This window comes from Rhinopithecus roxellana, chromosome 13, assembly GCF_007565055.1.
Source record: "Rhinopithecus roxellana isolate Shanxi Qingling chromosome 13, ASM756505v1, whole genome shotgun sequence".
Taxonomy (NCBI): domain Eukaryota; kingdom Metazoa; phylum Chordata; class Mammalia; order Primates; family Cercopithecidae; genus Rhinopithecus; species Rhinopithecus roxellana.
The window spans coordinates 83,099,225-83,120,975 of record NC_044561.1 but is presented as its reverse complement, the minus strand read 5'-3'; the positions used below and the strand labels follow the sequence as shown (position 1 = coordinate 83,120,975).

The window sequence follows — 21,751 nt, the reverse complement described above, 5'->3', positions numbered from 1 at the left end:
ATGAACTTTCCTCTTACTACTGCTTTTGCCATATCTCATAGATTTTGGTATGTTGTATTTCCATTTTCATTTGTTTCAAGAAATTTTTAAATTTCCATCTGAATTTCTTCATTTACTCATTGAAAACAATTGTTTAATTTCTATGTTTTTGTGTATTTTTTGAGGTTTCTCTTTTTATTGATTTCTACTTTTATTCCATTGTGGTCAGAAGAAATACTTGATATGATTTCTACTTTTTTGAATTTGTTGAGGCTTCTTTTGTGGCCTAAGATTCTGGAGAATCTATTCTGGAGAATGTTTCATGTGCTGATGAAAACAATGTGTATTCTGCAGCAGCTGGTTGAAATGTTCTGTAAATGTCAGTTAGGTCTATTTGGTCTTGTGTGTAGTTTAAATCTACTGTTTCTTTGTTGATTTTCTGTCTAGATAATCTATCTACTACTGAGAGTGGAGTGTCGAAGTCCCTTACTACTATCATGTTGCAGTCTATCTCTCCCTTCAGCTCTATTAATATTTCCTTTGTATACTTGAACACTCTAGTGTTGAGTTCATAGATATTTATAATTGTTATATCCTGTTGCTGGATTGCCTCCTTTATCAGTATATAGTGATCTTCTTTGTCTTTTTTAGAAGGCTTTGTAGTTGATTTCATCTGATATTAGTATAGCTACTACTGCTCTTTTTTGGTTTTCAATTGCATTAAATATGTTTTTCCATTTCCATTTTCAGTTTATGTGTGTCTTAATAGGTGAAATAGATTCCTTGTAGGCAGCATATAGTTGGGTCTTGCTTCTTTATTTACTTGCTCTACATCTTTTATTTTTACATTTCTTTTTTTTTTTTTTTTGAGACAGGATCTCCGTCTGTCACCCAAGCTGGAGTGCGGTGGCACCATCTTGGCTCACTGTAGCTCGACCTTTCAGGCTTAAGCAATCCTCCCACCTCGGCCTCCTGAGTAGCTGGGACTACAGGCACATGCCTCTGCAACTGGCTAATTGTTGTTTTTTGTTTGTTTGTTTGTTTTTTCAGTATATATGGGCTTTTGCCACTTTGCCCAGGCTGGTCTCGAGCTCCTGAGCTCAAGCAACTGCCCAACTCAGCCTCCCAAACTGCTGTGATTATAGGTGTTGCCACCATGCTCAACACTCTATGTCTTTTAATTAGAGAATTGACTTCATTTAAATTCATTGTTATTAATGATAAGTAAGGATTTTGTTTTTAGTTTTTTAAATTTTTAAATATTTTTTTGAGACAGGGTCTTGCTCTGTCACTCAAGCTAGAGTGCAGGGTTCAATCTTGGCTCACTGTGACCTCTATCTGCCAGGTCCAAGTGATTCTCATGCCTCAGCCTCCCGAGTAGCTGGGATTACAGGCACATGCCACCATGCCCAGCTAATTTTTGTATTTTAGTAGAGATGGTGTTTCGCCATGTTGGCCAGACTGGTCTTGAACTCCTGGCCTCAAGTGATCCACCCACCTCAGCCTCCCAAAATGCTGGAATTACAGGTGTGAGCTCCTGCACCTAGCTGATAAGTACAGGTTTTCAGCTGCCATTTTGTTGCTTATTTTCTGGTTGTTTTGTGACTCCTCTTTTCCTTTCTTCCTTTCTTACTATTGTCCTTTGTGGCTAAGTGATTTTCTCTGGTAGCATGTTTGAATTCATTGCTTCTTTTTTTTTTTTTTTAATTTTTCTGTAAGTTATTCGGGTACAGGTGGTATTTGGTTACATGAGTAAGTTCTTTAGTGGTGATTTGTGAGATTTTGTTGCACCCATCACCCAAGCAGTATGCATTGTACCCTATTTGTAGTCTTTTATCCCTCATTCCCCTCCCACCTTTCCCCCCAAGTCCCCAAAGTCCATTGTGTCATTCTTTTTTTTTTTTTTTTTTTTGAGACGGAGTCTCACTCTGTCACCCATGCTGGAGTGCAGTGGCATGATCTTGGCTTACTGCAACCGCCGCCTCCCTAGTTCAAGTGATTCTCCTGCCTCAGCCTCTCGAGCAGCTGGGACTACAGGCATGCACCACTACACTCAGCTAATTTTTGTATTTTTTAGCAGAGATGGGGTTTCACCATATTAGCCAGGCTGGTCTCGAACTCCTGACTTCGTGATTCACCCACCTCGGCCTCCCAAAGTGCTGGGATTACAGGCATGAGCTACCACACCCAGCCTGTGTCATTCTTATGCCTTTGTGTCCTCATAGCTTAGCTCCCATATATCAGTGAGAACATATGACATTTGGTTTTTCATTCCTGAGTTACTTCACTTAGAATAATAGTCTCTCATCTCATCCATGTTGCTGCATATGCTGTTAATTCATTCATCTTTATGACTGAGTAGTATTCCATTGTATTGTATATCACAATTTCTTTTTCCACTTGATTGATGCCAATTTGGGTTGGTTCCATGATTTTGCAATTGCGAATTGTGCTGCTATAAACATGTATGTCCAAGTATCTTTTGTATGAGTATTTTTTCCTCTGGGTAAATCCCCAGTAGTGGGATTGCTGGGTCAAATGGTACTTTTAATTCTTTAAGAAACCTCCACACCATTTTCCATAGTGGTTGTACTAGTTTACATTCCCACCAGCATTTTAGAAGTGTTCCCTGATCACTGCATCCATGCCAACATCTACTGTTTTTTTTTTTTTAATTTTTATTATGGCCGTTGTTGCAAGAGTAAGGTGGTATTGTGGTTTTGATTTGCATTTCCCTGATCATTAGTGATGTTGAGCATTTTTTCATATGTTTGTTGGCCAATTGTGTATCTTCTTTGGATAATTATCTGTTCATGTCCTTAGCTCACTTTTTGATGGGATTGTTTGTTCTTTTTCTTATTGATTTGTTTGAGTTCATTGTAGATTCTGGATATTAGTCCTTTGTCAGATGTAGAGATTGTAAATATTTGCTCCCTGTCTGTGGGTTGTCTGTTTATTCTGCTAACTGTTCCTTTTGCTGTGCAAAAGCTCTTTAGTTTAATTAAGTCCCAACTATTTATCTTTGTTTTTATTGCATTTGTTTTTGGGTTCTTGGTGATGAAATTCTTGCCTAAGCCAATGTCTAGAAGGGTTTTCCAGTGTTATCTTCTAGAATTTTTATAGTTTCAGGTCTTAGATCTAAGAGTTGGTTTTTACAAGGTGAGAGAGGAGGATCCAGTTTCATTCTCTTGCATGTGGCTAGCCAATTATCCCAGCACCATTAGTTGATAAGGGTGTCCTTTCCCTACTTTATGTTTTTGCTTTGTCAAAGATCAGTTAGCTGTAAGTATCTGGGTTTATTTCTGGGTTCTCTATGCTGTTTCATTGGTCTGTGTGCCTATTTTTATACCAGTATCATGCTGTTTTGGTGACTATGGCCTTATAGTATAGTTTGAAATCAGGTGGTGTGATGCCTCCAGACTTGTTCTTTTTGCTTAGTCTTGCTTTGGCTATGCGGACTCTTTTTTGGTTCCATATGAATTTTGGAATTGTATTTTCTAATTCTGTGAAGAATTATGGTGGTATTTTAATGGGGATTGCATTGAATTTGTAGATTGCTTTTGGCAGTATAGTCATTTTCACAATATTGATTCTACCCATCCATGAGCATGGGATGTGTTTCCATTTGTTTGTTTCATCTGTGATTTCTTTCAGCAGCATTTTGTAGTTTTCCTTGTAGAGGCCTTTTGCCTTCGTGGTTAAGCATATTCATAAGTTTTTTTTTTTTTTTTTTTTTTTACACGCTATTATAAAAGCGGTTGAGTTCTTAATTTGATTCTCCACTTAATTGCTGTTGGTGTATATGAGAGCTACTGATTTTGTACATTAATCTTGTATCCATAAAGTTAGCTGAATTCTTTTATCTGTTTTAGGAGCTTTTGGGGGAATCTTTAGAGTTTTCAAGGTAAACAATCATATCATCAGTAAACAGTGACAGTTTGACTTCCTCTTTACTGATTTGGATGCCCTTTATTTCTTTCTTTTGTCTGATTGCTCTGGCTAGGACTTCCAGTACTATGTTGAAGAGGAGTGGTGAGAGTGGGCATCCTTGTCTTGTTCCAGTTCTCAGAGGGAATGCTTTCAACTTTTTCCCATTCAATATTATGTTGGCTGTGGGTTTGTCATAGATAACTTCTGTTACATTGAGGTATGTTCCTTGTATGCCGATTTTGCTGAGAGTTTTAATCATAAAGGGATGCTGGGTTTTTTCAAATGCTTTTTCTGCAACTATTGAGATGATCATAGGATTTTTGTTTTTAATTCTGTTTATGTGATGTATCACATTTAGACTTGCGTATGATAAACCATCCCTGCATCCCTGGTATGAAACCCACTTGATCATGGTGGATTATCTTTTTGATATGTTGTTGGATTTGGTTGGCTAGTTTTTTTGTTAAGGATTTTAGCATCTATGTTCATCAAGGATATCAGTCTGTAGTTTTCTTTTTTGGTTATGTCCATTCCTGGTTTTGATATTAGGGGGATGCTGGCTTCATAGAATGAATTAGGGAGGGTTCTTTCTTTCTCTATCTTGTGGAATAGTGTCAGAAAGATTGATACCAATTCTTCTTTGAATGTCTGGCAGAATTCTGCTCTGAATCCATCTGGTCTTGGACTTTTTTTTGTTGATAATTTTTAAGTTACCATTTCAATCTCGCTGCTTATTATTGGTCTACTTAGGGTATCTAATTCTTCCTGATTTAAGCTAGGAGAATTTTGTTTTTCCAGGAATTTATCCATCTCTTCTAGGTTTTCTGGTTTATGTGTATAAAGGTGTTCATAGTAGCCTTGAGTGATCTTTTGTATTTCATTGGTGTCAGCTGTAATATCTTCTGTTTCATTTCTTAATGAGGTTATTTGGATATTTTCTCTTCTTTTCTTGGTTAATCTTGCTAATGGTCTATCAATTTTATTTATCTTTTCAAAGAACCATCTTAGTGTTTCATTTATCTTTTGTATTTTTTTGTTTGTTTCAGTTTCATTTAGTTCTGCTCTTGTCTTGGTTATTTCCTTTTTTCTGCTGGGTTTGGGTTTGGTTTGTTCTTCTTTCTCTAGTTCCTTGAGGTGTGACCTTAGAATGTCAGTTTGTGCTCTCTCAGTCTTTTGATGTAGGTGTTTAGGGCTATGAACTTTCCTCTTAGCACCACCTTTGCTGTATCCCAGAGGTTTCGATAGGTTGTATCATTATTGTCATTCAGTTCAAAGGATTTTTTTATTTCCATCTTGATTTCGTTTTTGATGCAATGCTCATTCAGGAGCAGTTTATTTAATTTCCATATATTTGCATGGTTTTGAAGGTTACTTTTGGAATTAATTTAAAGTTTTATCCCACTGTGGTCTGAGAGACTGCTTGATGTAATTTTAATTTTCTTAAATTTATTGAAGCTCCTTTTATGGCCTATCAGATGGTCTATCTTGGAGAAAGTTCCATGTGCTGTTGAATAGAATGTGTTTTCTGTAGTTGTTGGATGAAATATTCTGTATATATCTGTTAAGTTCATTTGTTCTAAGATATAAGTTAAATCCATTGCTTCTTTGTTGACTTTCTGTCTTGATGACCTGTCTAGTGCTATCAGTGGAGTATTGAAGTCCCCCACTACTATTGTGTTGCTGTCTATCTCATTTCTTAGGTCTATTAGTTATTAGTAAATTTGGGATCTCCAGTGGTAAGTGCATATATGTTTAGGATTGTGATATTTTCCTGCTGAACAAGGCCTTTTACCATTATATAATGCCCCTCTTTGTCTCTTTTAACTGCTGTTGCTTTAAAGTTTGTTTTGTCTGATAGAAGAATAACTACCCCTGCTTGCTTTTGGTGTCCATTTGCATGAAATGCCTTTTTCCACCCCTTTACTTTAGGTTTATGCGAGTCCTTATGTGTTAGGTGAATCTCCTGAAGGCAGCAGATGGTTGGTGAGTTCTTACCAATTCTCCAGTTCTGTATCTTAAGTGGAACATTTAGGCCATTTACATTTAATGTTAGTATTGAGATGTGAGGTACCATTGCATTCGTCATGCTATTTGTTGCCTGTGTTCCTTGTTTTTGTTTTTGCCTTTTAACATGTATTTTTGTTTTATAGGTCCTGTGTGATTTATGCTTTAAAGAGGTTCTGTTTTGATGTGTTTTCAGTATTTGTTTTACGATTCAGAGCTCCTTTTAGCAGATCTTATAGTGGAGACTTGATAGTGGCGAATTCTCTCAGCATTTGTTTGAAAAAGACTGTATCTTTTCTTCATATCTGATGCTTAGTTTCTCTGGATACGAAATCCTTGGCTGATAATTGTTTTGTTTAAGGAGGCTGAAGATAGGGCCCCAATCCCTTCTAGCTTATAGGGTTTCTGCTGAGAAATCTGCTGTTAGTCTGATAAGTTTTCCTGTATAGGCTATCTGGTACTTTTGTCTCACAGCTCTTAAGATTCTTTGCTTCATCTTAACTTTGGATAACCTGATGACAGTTTGCCTAGGCAATGATCTTTTTGTGATGAATTTCCCAGGTATTCTTTGTGCTTCTTATATTTGGATGTCCAGGTCTCTAGCAAGGCTGGGGAAATTTTCCTTGATTTTTTCCCCAAATATGTTTTCCAAATTTTAGATTTCTCTTCCTCCTCAGGAATACTGATTATTCTTGGGTTTGGTCGTTTAACATAATCCCAGACTTCTTGGAGGCTTTGTTCATATTTTATTATTCTTTTTTCTTTGTTTTTGTTGGATTGGGTTAATTCAAAGATCTTGTCTCTGAACTCTGAATTTCTTTCTTCTACTGTCCAATTATATTGCTGAGACTTACCAGAGCATTTTGCATTTCTGTAAGTGTGTCCAACCTTCCCTGAGTGTTTTATTGTTTTTTATTTATGTTATCTATTTCCTTGAATATTTCTCCCTTCATTTCTTGTATCGTTTTTTGGATTTCCTTGCATTGGGCTTCACCTTTCTCTGGTGCCTCCCTGATTAGCTTAATAACTAACCCCCTGAAATCTGTTTCAGGTAAATCAGGGATTTCTTCCTGGTTTGGTTCCATTCCTGATGAACTAGTGTAATTCTTTGGGGTTGCTAAAGAACCTTGTTTTTGTCATATTACCAGAGTTGGTTTTCTGGTTCCTTCTTATTTGGGTAGGCTGTGTCAGTGGGAAGGTCTAGGGCTGAAGGCTGTTGTTCAGATTCTCTTGTCCCACAGGGTGTTCCTTTGATGTAGTACTCTCCCCCTTTTCCTATGGATGTGGCTTCCTGTGAGCTGAACTGCAGTGATTGTTATGTCTCTTCTGGGTCTAGCCACCCAGCAAGTCTGCCTGGCTCTGGGCTGGTACTGGGGGTTGTCTGGATAGAGTCCTACGATGTGAACCATCTGTGGGTCTTTCAGCAGTGGATACCAGCACCTGTTCCGGTGGAGGTGGCAGTTGGGGGTGGGAGGGGGCGTGGTTGAAATGAACTCTGTGAGAGTTTTTAGCTTTGGTGGTTCAATGCTCTATTTTTGTTCTGGTTGGCCTCCTGTCAGGAGGTGGCGCTTTCCAGAGAGCATCAACTGTGATAGTATGGAGAGGAACCGGTGGTGGGTGGGGCCCTAGAACGCCCCAAATTATATGCTCTTTTTCTTCAGCTACTGGGGTGGATAGGGAAGGACCATCAGATAGGGGACATGGCTAGGCATGTCTGAGCTCAGACCGTCCTTGGGCGGGTCTTGCTGTGGCTGCTGTGGGGGATGGGGGTGAGGTTCCCAGGTAAGTGGACTTATGTTGCACATAAACCTAGGAGGATTATGGCTGCCTCTGGTGAGTCATGCAGGTTGTCAGGGAAGTTAGGGAAAGCTGGCAGTCACAGGCCTCACCTAGCTCCTATGCAAACCAAAGGGCCGGTCTCATTCCCACTGTGCCCCCCCAATAGTCTGTTTCCATGTGGTGGGCGAGCTGGGCTTGAGAACTTGCCCCAGGCTGCCCACCTCCCAACTGAGAAAGAAAAGGGCTTGTTTCTTCCCCCATCTGTGGAGTCTGCACACTGGATTCACGCCCTTTGCCCGAGTTCTGGCCAGAAGGCTTCTCACCACCAGTTCAAATTGTTACAGACTTCAGCTGGAGATTTCCTTCTTCTTGTGGTGTTTTTCCCCACTCCTCTGGCTGCCCTCCTGATGGATCCCTGTGCTGCCAGGCCCGTGGTGCCAGGCAGGAATGGCCTGCCTGGGGACCCAGCGAGTTCCCAGGGCCTTTCCCACTGCTTCCTCTACCCTTGCATTTCACTCAGCTTTCTAAATTGACTCAGCTTCCAGCAAGGTTGGAAACTTCTCTTGCAAACAGACCTTCATTTTCTTCAGTGGGGGTGTGTGTTTGGGAGAGGAGGATCTCGCTTACCCACTTTCGCAGTTGGGTCACTCACAGTATTTGGGCTGTCTCCCAGGTCCTGCAGGAGAAGTCTGCTTCCTTCAGAGGGTCTGTGGGTCCTCTCAGGATTGCTGGTTTGTTCTTGCTGTTGATCTGGAGCTAAAATTCACAGTGCAAGCCTCTGCACGCTGCTTTATCCATCCGAGTTGAAGCTGCAATCTAGTCCTGCCTCCCGTCCACCATGATGATCCAAACTATTGCTTACTCTTCTGCTTTTTATTTTTAGTGTATCTATGATAGGTTTTTGCATTATAGTTGTCATGAGGCCTATGAAAAACATATTATAGAAATAACACATTTTTAAAAGATGACAGCTTACCTTCAATCACAAAAAATAAAATCAAAGAAAAATCTAGAAAAAAGCTTTATACTTTAACTCCATCCCCCAAGATTTTGACTTTTGGTTGTCTCAATTTACATATTTTTATATTGTCTATCTCTTAACAAGTTGATATAACTATTATTGTTTTTGACAGATTTTTCTTTTGGATGTCATACTAGAGTTATGAATAGATTGCACTCCCTAAGTACAGTATTAGAATATTTTGGGTTTGTCCATGTTCTTAATTTCACCAGTGTGTTTTATACCTTCAGATGTTGTTTTCTTTTTGCACAAATCATTGGTTTCATTTTCTTTCAGATTGAAGAACTCCCTTTCACATTTCTTGTAAGATGGGTCTGTTTGTGGTGAATTCTCTCAAGTTTTATTTATCTGGGAAACACTTTTATCTTTCCTTCATATTTAAAGGACAAGTTTGCTGGATACAGTATTCTCCAAAGAAAGTTGTTTAATTTCAGCAGTTTTGAAAATGTCATCTCACTCCCACCTACCGTGTATGGTTTCTGTTAAGAAGTCTGTTGCCAGATGAGTTGGAGCTCTGTACTTGTTCTTTTCCCTTGCTGCTTTTAGGATCCTCTCTTTGTTCTTGACTTTTGATCAGTTTATTATATGCCTTGGGGGAGTCTTATTTGAGTCAAATCTATTTGATGCTCTCTCATCTTCCTGTACCTGGATATTTATCTATTTCTCAAGTTTGGAAAGTTTTTTTTTTTTTTTTTTTTTTTTTGAATAAACTTTCTACCCCTATTCTTGCTCAACTTCTTGAACACCAGTAATTCTTAGACTTGTTTTTTTCAGGCACTTTTCTGTATCTTATAGACAGTCTTTGTTAGTTTTCATTCTTTTTTCTTTTTTGTCCTCTGATTACGTATTTTCAAATAGCCTGTCTTTGAGCTCACTGATTCTTTCCTCTGCTTGATCCATTCTGCTCTTGAGGCCTCCAGTGATTTTTTCCGTTTATTTGCTACATTTTCAGTAGCAAATGTGTTTGTCAGTTCCAAGATAGCTGCTTGATTTTTTAAATTGTTATTTCAATTATTTTGTTAAATTTATCTGATAAATTTATGAATTGCTTTTTTGTGTTATCTTAAAGATCACTGAGTGGCCGGGTGCGGTGGCTCATGCCTGTAATCCCAGCACTTTGGGAGGCTGAGGCAGGTGGATCACAAGGTCAGGAGTTTGAGACCAGCCTGGCCAACATGGTGAAACCTTGTCCCTACTAAAGATACAAAAAATTAGCCGGGCATGGTGGTGCATGCCTCTAATCCCAGCTACTCAGGAGGCTAAGGCAGGAGAATTGCTTGAACCTGGGAGGCAGAGGTTGCAGTGAGCTGAGATCACGCTAATGTACTCCAGCCTGGGCCACAGGGCGAGACTCTGTCTCAGAAAGAAAAAAAAAAAAAGATCACTGAGTTTCCTTAAAACTGCTATTTTGAATTCTTGGTCATAGAGCTCACATATTGCCATCTTATTAGGGTCAGTCACCGGCTCCTTGCTTTGTCAATTTGAGAGGACCATAGTTCCATGTTTTCTGATGTTTCTTGTGGTGTGTGTTTATGTCTTGCATTGAAGGACAGTTTAATTGAAGGACAATTGAAGTTGAAGTTATTTGTTCCATTCTCCCTCTGGCTTGTTTTTTATTGGGATATTTACTTACAGATTCTTTGTAATTTACCTGTTGATTTTGGTTTTTTTTCCCCCTGCTAGGTAGCTGCCTCCTTTTTGGCACTAGATGGCACTTTAAGCCCAGGTTTGCATCAATTCTAGTAAGCAGTCAGAGGGCCACCCATCCTGAATGGAGGAGGTCCCAAAGGGATATCCCAGTAGTATGGGAAGGCTAGCTAGGGGTTCATGCCCAGGGGACCGTGGAATAAATCTGCAGTTTGGTGCTGCTGAGCTGCCATGCTAATTTGGAGTCTCCTTTGAGTTACAGAGCAGAATTTCCATGGCTGAGGATGATAGTCCCACCTCCCCACTTTGTTTCTGGCTGTCCTTAGGGATGGATATTTCTTTCTTCAGGTACTCCTGATGCCTTCCATGAGTTGAGGCAGGAACAGATCTTCTGCCAGGGAACTCAAGATGGCAGGGAAGCTGATTGTCCACCTCAATATCACTGTTTGCTGTGTAGAAAACTGTTGAGTTGAGGGAAATTTTCCACATACTTGTAGCTGGGCAGATTGGGGGAAAGTGTGTCATAGATATAGAAGTCTGATTCTCTTACCATCTACTCAGTTTTTCCACTTCTCTGTGGCTCTGGGAACTGTCTCTTTCTCATTTTTGAGTTCTGGGATATTGCTGGTAATAATCTGTGTCCTGTGTATTTGTTTTTGGTTTTCTGTGGGTGAGGAAGAGGAATGAAGCCAGCTTGCTTCTACACTGCCATTTTGGAACCTGAAGTTTTTGTGGGAAGGTTTTTAATTGCAGTTTATAATTTAAATTGTTATATAACTATTTATTTGTTATATTTGGTAGTTCATAATTTTTATATGAATATATATTTTCTTGACATTTTCAAATGCATTAGGATAAAGTTGAAGCCATTTTCATTTTTCTCTTATTCTGCTTTTAATGTTCAAAGTAGTAATGTTGCCTTTTTCAGTTTTCATGCTATTGAGTATTTGTGTTCATTTTCTCTTCTTAAACAGTCTTACTGTCAATTTTATTAGTCTTTTCAAAAAATCAACTTTTGGCTTGTTTGATCCTTCTCTATAGTTTGTAACCAAGTTTATTTCTATTCTTTCCTTTATTAGTTCCCCTTTTGTATTCCTGGGCTTATTTGATTTTTTTTTTTTTTTTATATTTTAAATGGACTCTTGAACTCATTGATTTTTCAGCTTTTCTTCTGTACTAATATAAGTATTTAAACTATAAATATCCTTCTATTCTTGGTCTTAGCTGCAACCCACAAGGTTTGTTATGTAACTAATATATATATTATCAATATGTTTGAAATTTCATTTTATTTATTCTTTGACTTATGAGTTATTTAAAATGTTATTTATTAACAAACACATGGGAATGTTCTTGTTTTTTTCGTTTTTAATTGTGGTACTCTTTCAACAAATTTTTAAGTGTTCAATGCAAAATTGTTAACTATAGGTAGATGTTGTACAGCAGTTCTCTAGAACTAACTCATCTTGTGTAAATGAAAGTTTATACCTATTTAATAGCAGCTCCCCATTTTCCTCTCTCCTCAGTCTCCTGGCAACTACCGTTCTACTCTCTGCTTCTATTAATTTCACCATTTTAGATACCTTATAAAAGTGGAATTATGTATTATTTGTTCTGTGCCTGGCTCATTTCACATAAGATAGTGTCCTCAAGTTTCATCCATATTGTTATATATTGCAGATTTCCTTCCTTTTAAAAGCTGAATAATAATAGTACATTGTATATATATGCCACATTTTCTTTATCCATCCAGGATATCCTTGTTTTTTGTTTTGTTTTGTTTTTTACTAGGCTTTAGTTTAATTGCATTGCAGTCAGAGAACCTACTCTGTGTGTTTTTAATTCTTCCAACTTTGTTAGGCATATGGTCCATTTTTGTAAAGATCCCTTGAGTCCACGAAAATAGTGTGGATCCCATAATTTTTAGGTTCAGTGTTCTGTATAAATCAATCATGTTTGCTAATAATGTTGTCAAATATTTTATCATTATTGATATTATCACTTTTTTGAGCAATTCATGAGAGGTGTGTTAAAATCTCTTGCTTTGATTATGAATTTACTGTCTCCTACTCATAGGCTGTCTGTCATTTTTTTCATTATATATTTTGAGTCTGTGTTATTTAATGCATAATTTTTAAATTATTATATCTTCCTTGAAATTTTTATCAATTATGAAGTTTCCTTCTTTAGTGATGTTTTTGTCTTGAAGTCTACTTTTTCTGATTTTAATATGGCCACATCAGCTTTCTTTGATTTTCACTTACATGCCATATTTTTTTCTGTCTCTCTATTTTTACCCTTTCTATTTTCTTATATTTTAGATGTGTTGCCCATAAACAGCATTGAGTTTGGTTGGCTTTGTTTTTAATCTAGTGTCATAATTATTGTCTTTTAATTAAAGTATTTTGTCTATTTACGTTTAATGTTCTTATGGGTTTTTATCTGCCATCTTACTTTCTACATGTCCTCTATATTCCTGTGTTTCATTTATGGTACTATTTATTGGTGTTTTATTCTTTCTTAATATCACCAGTGATATGTTAATTTAATTGGTATTTTCAAAGAATCAGCTTCAGGATTTTGGTGATTCTATTACTTCTTGCAACTCCATCAATAATCCATTGCCACAGTAATGCTACTAACAAACAACTACAAAACTACAGTGGCATACCACAATTAGCATGTGTTGTTCATGCATTTGGTGTCAGCTAGGCAGCTCTGCTGATCTTGGCTGAGTCTACTCACATGTCTTGGAGTATTTTGGCTGACAGCTGATCTAGTCAGGCCTTGGCTGTGTTCCATGTCCCTCTCATCCTTTAGGAGGCTATCTTGTACAGGTTCTCATGGAGAGGACAGAGGCACAAGAGAGCAAATGGGAACATACAAGACCTCAGAAGGCTTAGGCTTTGAACTAACATATGTCACTTGTCCAAGCAAGTTACATGATTAAACCCAGAATCAGAGTGAGAGGGGACTACATGGGGCAAAGGGCCTAAAAACAGGGAATATAAAGAATCAGAGTCATCATTGCAATCCATGTTCACACACAAAAAGAAGAATGCTGAAGACTTTTGTCATGGCCTTCTTAAGGAGACACAAACTTCAGTGTAAGATTGGTCCCCTGATTTGTGATACAATGAGAATGGGAAAATGGTATCTGTTTTCCTGGAGGAGGCTAAGACCTCATCTCAAGTCTCATCTCAAGACAGTGATTTGGGAATTGTCAATATATTAAGTTCAAGTGTATTGTACTGGATGGCCTGGAGTGTACACCACATCCCAAGTAGGAGGAGTTTCATTGAAAAATGTGAGAAAAGCTGCTTGTCCTTCTTTCTTGCAACCTGCCTAATATTTTTCTTTGTATCACTGTGGACTTTATTATCAACCTCTTGCTGTTCATTCAGTCATTAAACAAATACTGAGTACATCCCATATGCTAGACTTTAGGAACATAGTCTAGTACGTAGTGAGTCCAGTACCAGCTGATGACAAGATAAACATGCAAGACAAACAACTTTACAATAACATAATTGTCTTGAAGGATAGAAGATTGTGGTGGGACCAGAGCAGAATTACACCTAGATCGTCTTGAGAGCATCCACATAGAATTCATAGCCTCCACATAGACTTCATAGACCTCAAAGCTTTTGAGTAAAACTTCAAAGCAAATTGGAGCTTTCTAGGTGAATAAGCAGAAAGATTTTCCTAGCAGTGATATCAAAGAGTGTAGAATAAGGAGATATTCAAGACCATGGCTTATTGCGGGAAAGTACAGGTTCAGTGTTGCTGGAGCATCAAGTGAGGGAGTGGCAGGAGACAAAGCAGGACAGGAGAACTGAGGCCAGGCAATCAAGGCCTTGCATGCCTTGCAATAGAGTTTAGATTCTATTCTATTACATCGGTAATATGTGATGATGAACCATTGGAATATTTAATTAGAAAGCATTACATGGTCAATTTCTAGTTCACAGGAAGACTTTACAAAGGCCACTATGGTGTCCAGGAAGGAGATGAGGAGGGATTGAACCAGAACAGTAACTGTGGAATAGACCTGGGAGATATTTTAGAGAATTAATGGAACTTGATATTTTATTGGATATAGGGAAAGGAGATTGTGGAAAAGGGGACTATCAAGGATGATTTCAGAAACTGGGTAGATGGTGGAACCATTTTGTGAGATGAGATTAATGAGTGAATGGATTATTTGATGAAGATGCTGAGATGATAACAATCATTTCTGATTTGGACAGGTAGAGAGTTTGACCTTCCTAGTAAGCATTTGGATAAATACCCTGCATTCAGTCAGCCACAGGTGCCTATTAAAGTAGAGAGAAAAATGGCCTCACTAAAGACACCCTTGTATAATCTCTGGAACCTGTAAATGTTACCTTTTTTTTTTTTTTGAAAGGTCTCTGTAGTTGCGATTAAGGATCTTCTTGAGATGAGGAATTTATCCTGGATTATCTATGGGGCCCTAAATGCTATCACAGGCATCCTGTGATTAGGGAGAGACAGAGGGAGATTATAAAGACAGAAAAGGAAAAGGCAGTGTGATTATGGAATCACATTGGAATGGCATAACGAATCAAGGAATGCCAAAGTCAACAGAAACTGGAAGAAACAAGGAACGGGTTCTCCCCTAGAGCCTCTGGAGTGAGCATAGGCCTGCTGACACCTTGATTTCAGCCCAGGGATACTGATTTCCAACTTCTTATCTCTAGAATTGTGAGAGAATAAATTACTGTTGTTTTAAGCCACTAAGTGAGTGGTAATTTTTTACAGCAGCAACAGGAAACTAACACAATTATGAAGAAAACAAAAGGGAATGAGGCCAACCAAGGCACAAAAACATGTCAAGAAATAAGGACTTATTCACTCTTCAGAAAAAAGCTCCTTGAAAGAATTGTCTGTGCTCAATGTTAATTTTTTGCTTTTTATTTTTTGTGTATCCATTGTATGTTTTTAGATTTGAGGGTACCATGAGGCTTGAAAATAATATAACCCATTATTTTAAACTGATGACAACTTAACAGTGATTGCATAAACAAACAGCAACTAACAAGCAAAAATAACACTAAAAAACTCTACACTTTGTCTCCTGGCTTTCTTGTTGTTTCTGTTTATATCCTATTGTACTATGTCTTGAAACATTGTAGTTATTATTTTTGATCATCTTTTCATCTTTCTACTTAATATATGAGTAGTTTACATAACGTAATTACAGCGTTGTAATAGTCTGCGCTTCTCTGTGTATTTGCTATTACCAATGAGTTTTGTACCTTCAGATGGTTTCTTATTACTTATTAATGTCCTTTTCTCTCAGATTGAAGAACTTCCTTTAACATTTCTTGTAGGACTGGTCTGGTATTGATGAAATATCTTTTGTCTGGGAAAGTCTTTATTACTCTTTCATGTTTGACAGATATTTTTGCCAGATATACTATTCTAGGGTAAGAGTTTTTTTTTCTTCAGCACTTTAAATATGTTATGCCACTCTTTCTTGGCCTGCAAGGTATCCACCGAAAAGTCTGCTGCCAGACGTATTGGAGCTGCTTTGTGTATTATTTGTTTTTTTTCTCTTGATGCTTTTAGTGTCCCTTTTTTTACCCTTGACCTTTGGGAGTGTGATTATTGAATGCCTTGAGGTAGTCTTCTTTGGGTTAAATCTACTTGGTGTTTATACTCCTTGGACTGGAATATTGATATCTTTCTCTAGGTTTGGGACGTTCTCTGTTACTATCCCCTTGAATAAACTTGTATCCCTCTCTCTTTCTTCACCTTTTCTTTAAGGGTGATAACGCTTAGATTTGTCCCTTTGAGGCTATTTTTCTAGATCCTGTAAGCATGCTTCCTTCTTTTTTATTCTTTTTTCTTTTGTGTCCTCTGATTGTATATTTTCAAATAGCCTTTTTTCAAGCCCACTGATTCTTTCTTTTGCTTGATCAATTCTGCAATTAAGAGACTCTGATACATTTTTCATTATGTCAGTTGCATTTTTCACCTCCAGAATTTCTGCAGTATTTTTTAAATTATTTCAAATTATTTGTTAAATTTATTTGATAGGATTTGAATTCCTTCTCTGCGTTATCTAGAATTTCTTTGAGTTTTCCTCAAAACAGCTATTTTGAATTCTCCATCTGAGATTGGTCCTTGGTGCCTTATTTAGTTAGTTTGGCGAAGTTATGTTTTCCTGGATGGGTTTAATGCAGGTGGATGTTTGTCAGTGTCTGGGCACTGAAGAGTTAGATGTTTATTGTAGTCTTTGCAGTCTGGACTTGTTTGTACTTGTCCTTCTTGGGAAGGCTTTCCAGGTGTTCAAAGGAACTTGGATGTTGTGAACTAAGTTTTTGGTCACTGCATCTGTATCTGCATTAGGGGTGTACCCAGAGCCCAGTAACGTTTTGGTTCTTGCAGACTTGTAGAGGTACCACCTTGGTGGTCTTGGATAAGATCCAGAAGAATACTCTGGATTAACAGGCAGAGACTCTCATTCTCTTCCTTTACTTTCTCTCAAACAAATGGAGTCTCTCTCTCTGTGTTGAGCCACCTGAAGCTGGGGGAGGGGTGACACAAAGCACCCTTGTGGCCACTACCACTGTGACTGCACAGGGTCAGACCTTAAGCCAGCACAGCACTGGGTCTTGCCCAAGGCCCACTGTAACCACTACCTGGCCACTGCCTACATTCTCTCAAGGCCTAGGGCTCTGCAATAAGCAGGTGATGAAACCACTCAGGCCTATGTCCTTCCCTAAAGGGCAACAAGTTCCCCGGCCCTACGGCGGTCCAGAGATGCTGTCTGGGAGCCAGGGTCAGGAGTAGGAAACCTCAGAAATCTACCTGGTGCTCTATTCTACTGCAGCTGAGCTGACTCTGACAGCACTAGGCAAAGTACTTTCCACTCTTCCCTCCCCTTTTCCCATGCAAAGGAGTCTCTCCCCATGCCCACCACCACCACAGGCCACAGGGGTACGACCAGGGCACTGCTGATGTTCACTTAAGGCCCAGGGGCTCTTCTGTCAGCTTGTGGTGAATGCTTTCAGGACTGGGACTCACCCTTCAGGGCAGTGGGCTCTTCCACTGGCCCATGGTAGGTCCAGAGATGCCATTCAAGAGCCAAAGCCTGGAATTAGGGACCCTAAGAGCCTGTTTGGTGCTCCTCCCCAGTGTGGCCAAGCTGGCACCCAAGCTCAAGACAAAGTCGCCTTTACTCTTTCCTCTGCTTTTCTCAAGCAGAAGTGGTCTCTCGTAGCCACTACAGCTGAGAGTGTGCTGGTCACACCTGAAGTCAGCACAGCTCTTAGTCTCACCAAAGGTCCATGGCGAGTACTACCTGGCTACTGCTGCTGATTATTCAGGGCCCAGGGGCTCTTTAGTCAGCACGTGATGAATCCTATTAGGACTGGGTCCTTCATGTCAAGGCAGCAGCTTCCCTTCCAGTCCAGGATGTGTCTAGAAATGTCATCCAGGAGCCAGGGGCTGGAATAGGGACCTTGTGACTCTGCCAGGTGCCCTATCCTACTGTGGCTGAGCTGGTATCCAAGTTACAAGACAAAGTGCTCTTCACTCCCCTCTCCTCTTTTCAAGCAGAAGGAAGGAGTTGGAGTCTCTTTTGGAGCTGCGAGCTACGGTGCCTGGGATTGGGGTGGGGTGACGCAAACACTCTTTTAGCAAATCCAACTGGTGTTTTACTAGGTTGCATGTCCCCTAAGTCTGGTAGCTCAGTCCCTGTGGCCTACACAGCCTTTCAAGTTTATTTAGGACCCCAGAGCACTTTTGCCTGTGGTGGCAAGGCTTGCCGGAACTCAGGTTCCAACTACCAGGATGGGTGATTCCTCTCTGGCTAGGGCAGATGCAAATGCTCCCTCTCGGGGTGCCAGCTGAGTTCTGCCTGGTGTTGACAGCACTGCAAAGTCCCATAATCACTGCACTTTCCACTGCAAAGTCCCACAATCACTGCACTTTCCCTCCCTGAGTGTACAGATTTTCCACACCACATGGCTACTGCCAGGGGAATGGGGAAAAGTTAGTGCTGGCAATTCAAGACTGCCTTTCCTGCCCTCTTCAGTGCCTCTTTCAGTTATATGAAGTGAAAAACCAGATACTGCGATCGCTCCCCTGATTTTTGGTTCTTATGACAGTGCTTTGTTGTGTACGTAATTGTTAAATTTTGTGTTCCTGCGGGGAGGATGATCAGTGGGAGCTTCTATTTGATCATTTTGCTTCACCTCCTCCAACACTATTTATTATACAGTTTGTTCTTTCCCCCCTAATTTGAAATGCCACTTTCATCATATATCAACATTTCATAACTGTCTGGGTCTATTTCTGGCTTTCATTCTGTTCTGTTCTTGCCCCGGTAAGTCTCTGTTTTAATAACTATGTCTTTATAATGTCTTAATATTCAGTTGGGAATATGGCCCTCTTTTTGTTCATCTTTCTTAAATTTTTGTTTACTGTTTCTCCATATTTGCTCTTTTAGAATCAATTTATTTCATCACACAAAAGTTAAGATTTTTGGTGATATTTAAAATAAATGTAAAAAGCACAACATTATGTTATTATTTATTCCTGAAGCCCTCAACATGTATTATTTTTTTACACTCTGTATGGATTATTCCTATTAGATAAAGAGCGGGGTAGATCCAGAGTCTTGTGGGACCTAAAGTCTGACCCATTCAGGAGCCCTTTTTAAGGATAGTAATGCAAAATGATAAATGCAGCATTAGATGCTGTGCCTTGGAGGAGCCTGTGCTGGGAAGATGCCTGACCCTCTAGCTTTATTAGCTTCATGGTAAACCTGCTTCAGATACGCAGTCTCACTTAGAAAGAAAGTCCTGACAAATTGTGCCTTTACTCCCACTAGAGTAAACCAATAGTTCATGACTTCTAAATTACATAGATGGTATAAGCCATAAAATAACAATTAAATCTGCAGCTTCAGTTGTATTTTTAGTCATGTGTTACATAATACCACTGCCTCAGCTTTCCCCAGGATAGCACCTCACATTTGAGGATCTCAAGGGACATTATGAACATTAACTAATTAAACCTCGTAAGACCCCAGAGACACTGGAGAGAGAAATCCAGCTTCACCTTGCCCAGTTCTGAAATGCAGTCATCTCTAGGGATGAACATGGCAGCTGCTTAATAATCAACTGCAACACCTCACAACAGTTTAGTCACAGCAGTTAGTCTTTGTAGTTGGTAATTGTCTCACGAACATCAGACCACTGGCAGTTAAGTCACCAGGATTATTAGTTTACTGAAAATCTAATCCAGTCTTTAAGACTTTTTACTTTTTAATAATCTTTTCCTAATTATAAAAGAAGCATGTACAGTGAATGTCTACTTCTAGTTGCATTTTTTTGTAGTTCTTCAAACTTGAAATAAGAAAGAAATATATTTTTAATACATTGAAATAGGTAATTACTGATAATAAGTTTTTTTAATTCACAAGTTTGCTGCTGAGCAAAAGTAATCAATGATAGTAAAAGTTGGAAGAGTGGATACCTTCGAGAGGAGTATTGACTGGATGGGGACATGAGGCAAACTTCTGGGTGCTGGAAATGTTTTATATGTTCTTTTTTTCCCTTTTTTTTTTTTTTTTTTGAGTTGGAGTCTTACTCTGTCATCTAGGCTGTAGTGCAATAGCACAATCTTGACTCACTGCACCCTCCGCCTCCCAGGTTCAAGTGATTCTCCTGCCTCTCCCGAGTAGCTGGGATTACAGGTGTGCACCACCATGCCTGGCTACTTTTTTGTATTTTTAGTAGAGACAGGTTTTCATCATGTTGGTCAGGCTGGGCTTGAACTCCTGACCTCAGGTAATCCAACTGCCTTGGCCTCCTAAAGTGCTGGGATTACAGGTGTGAGCCACTGTGACCAGCCAGTTTTATGTATTTTTATAGGTGGTTGTTATTCAAGAATAGACATATGTAGAAATTCCCTGAGCTGTACACTTTTCATATGTGTGTTAACCTCAACAACAAAGTTAATTAGCTAAAAAAGCCTGCTGCTCTTGTCATGATGAGAGTGCTAGAAACCCCAGATAGTCTTATTTGGAAAATTCTGCAGGGTGCAGGACATATCAGGAGCTAGAGATACGACAGTTTTTATTTTCCTCAAAGCATCTTTCTTCAGAAGAGGGATTCTAAGTGCTTTACCCTCTCTTCTCAGGACATTTTCTCTTCATGCCAAAAGAGCTGCTTTTTCATGCTAGGATGTGACTCTCTGTCTCATTGTGCCTTCAACATTATGTACCTCTCCAACTACGCCATTTACACTTCCCTGGGCATCTCATTTTTCTCTTAGAATTTCATTCACTTACCTATATCTTTGCCAGAAGTAGGCGTAACACATTAGTGACTCAGATATTTGGGGTTGAGAGGCATCTGCAGGGGCCATTGTCATAGCTGGCACTAGAAGAACACCATGGGAGAGGAGGAAGCAGAGAGGATCCTGGCTGCTCTGGCCCTGTAGTGTCTGATGTGATGCTTGAAAACAAGAAGGCAGAGCAGCATGCCACACTCGCGGTGGCAGCAGCAGTCTCTGGAGCCTTCAGCGGGCCCAGGGTCCCTTCTGCATCTATGGCAGTGCTTCTGGGGAGGGGCAGCTATGAGCAGGGCATCCTAGGGCTGCTCTGAGCTGAGGCCCAAAGGCTGAGAGCAGATGTCATGGCTGAGAACCCCCAGCAGGGCAGACACTGGGTGAGGCACAAAAGAGAGGACATCCTCCAATGATGTCTTCTCCCAGGTCACCCTCTTTAGGCACGGAGACGTTTCAAAAGAGAAGAAAGGGGGGGAGGAGGAGGGAGAAAGACCTTTTTAGACAAAATGGGAAATTATTTTCTTCTGTAATTTTTAGTGAAGGTTAAATACATGAAACCTAAGCTACCCTGATTATTGACTTTCCAGAACTTACTGAAACACCAATGCTCAGCTCCAGTTTTTCTTGAAAATAATTTCTATTACAAAATAGAAAAGTGAGCATTGTGACCGCTGGCAGAGCATGAGTTCACAGTCTTTCCAAGCAAAGAGAAAGCAGCCCTTGTGCTAAAAACCTTGGCATTCAGGTAACACTGATATAACTCACTGTGGCCTTTTCCACCTTCTGCCTGCAGATCATTTCAAAGCCCACCATCGAGGAAGCTGATAACCCATTGTTTGTAAACTTCAAAAGGGACTGCTATCAAAGGATCTCATTGCCCAGGGCCTGGCAGAGGTTGAGGGCCTCCTGCGGCCCAGGCCTGGGCCAGGTCCATTGCCCATCTTCCCATCTCCACAACTCCCCTGGGCAGCATCATGAGGATAAGGGCAGAGAGGAGGAGGGAGGGAGGAACTAGCCCAGGATCCCTCCTCAGTGTCAAAATCCGGGTGGGCTGCAGAGACCTGC

General features: G+C 39.6%; 1 protein-coding gene across 2 annotated transcripts in view; it reads left to right on the top strand.

The window, feature by feature from the left end:
- The window catches only part of CFAP61 (cilia and flagella associated protein 61), a 301,491-nt gene that overhangs the window by 67,167 nt on the left and 212,573 nt on the right, over nt 1-21,751 (top strand). The gene's annotated exons all lie outside the window — the stretch shown is intronic.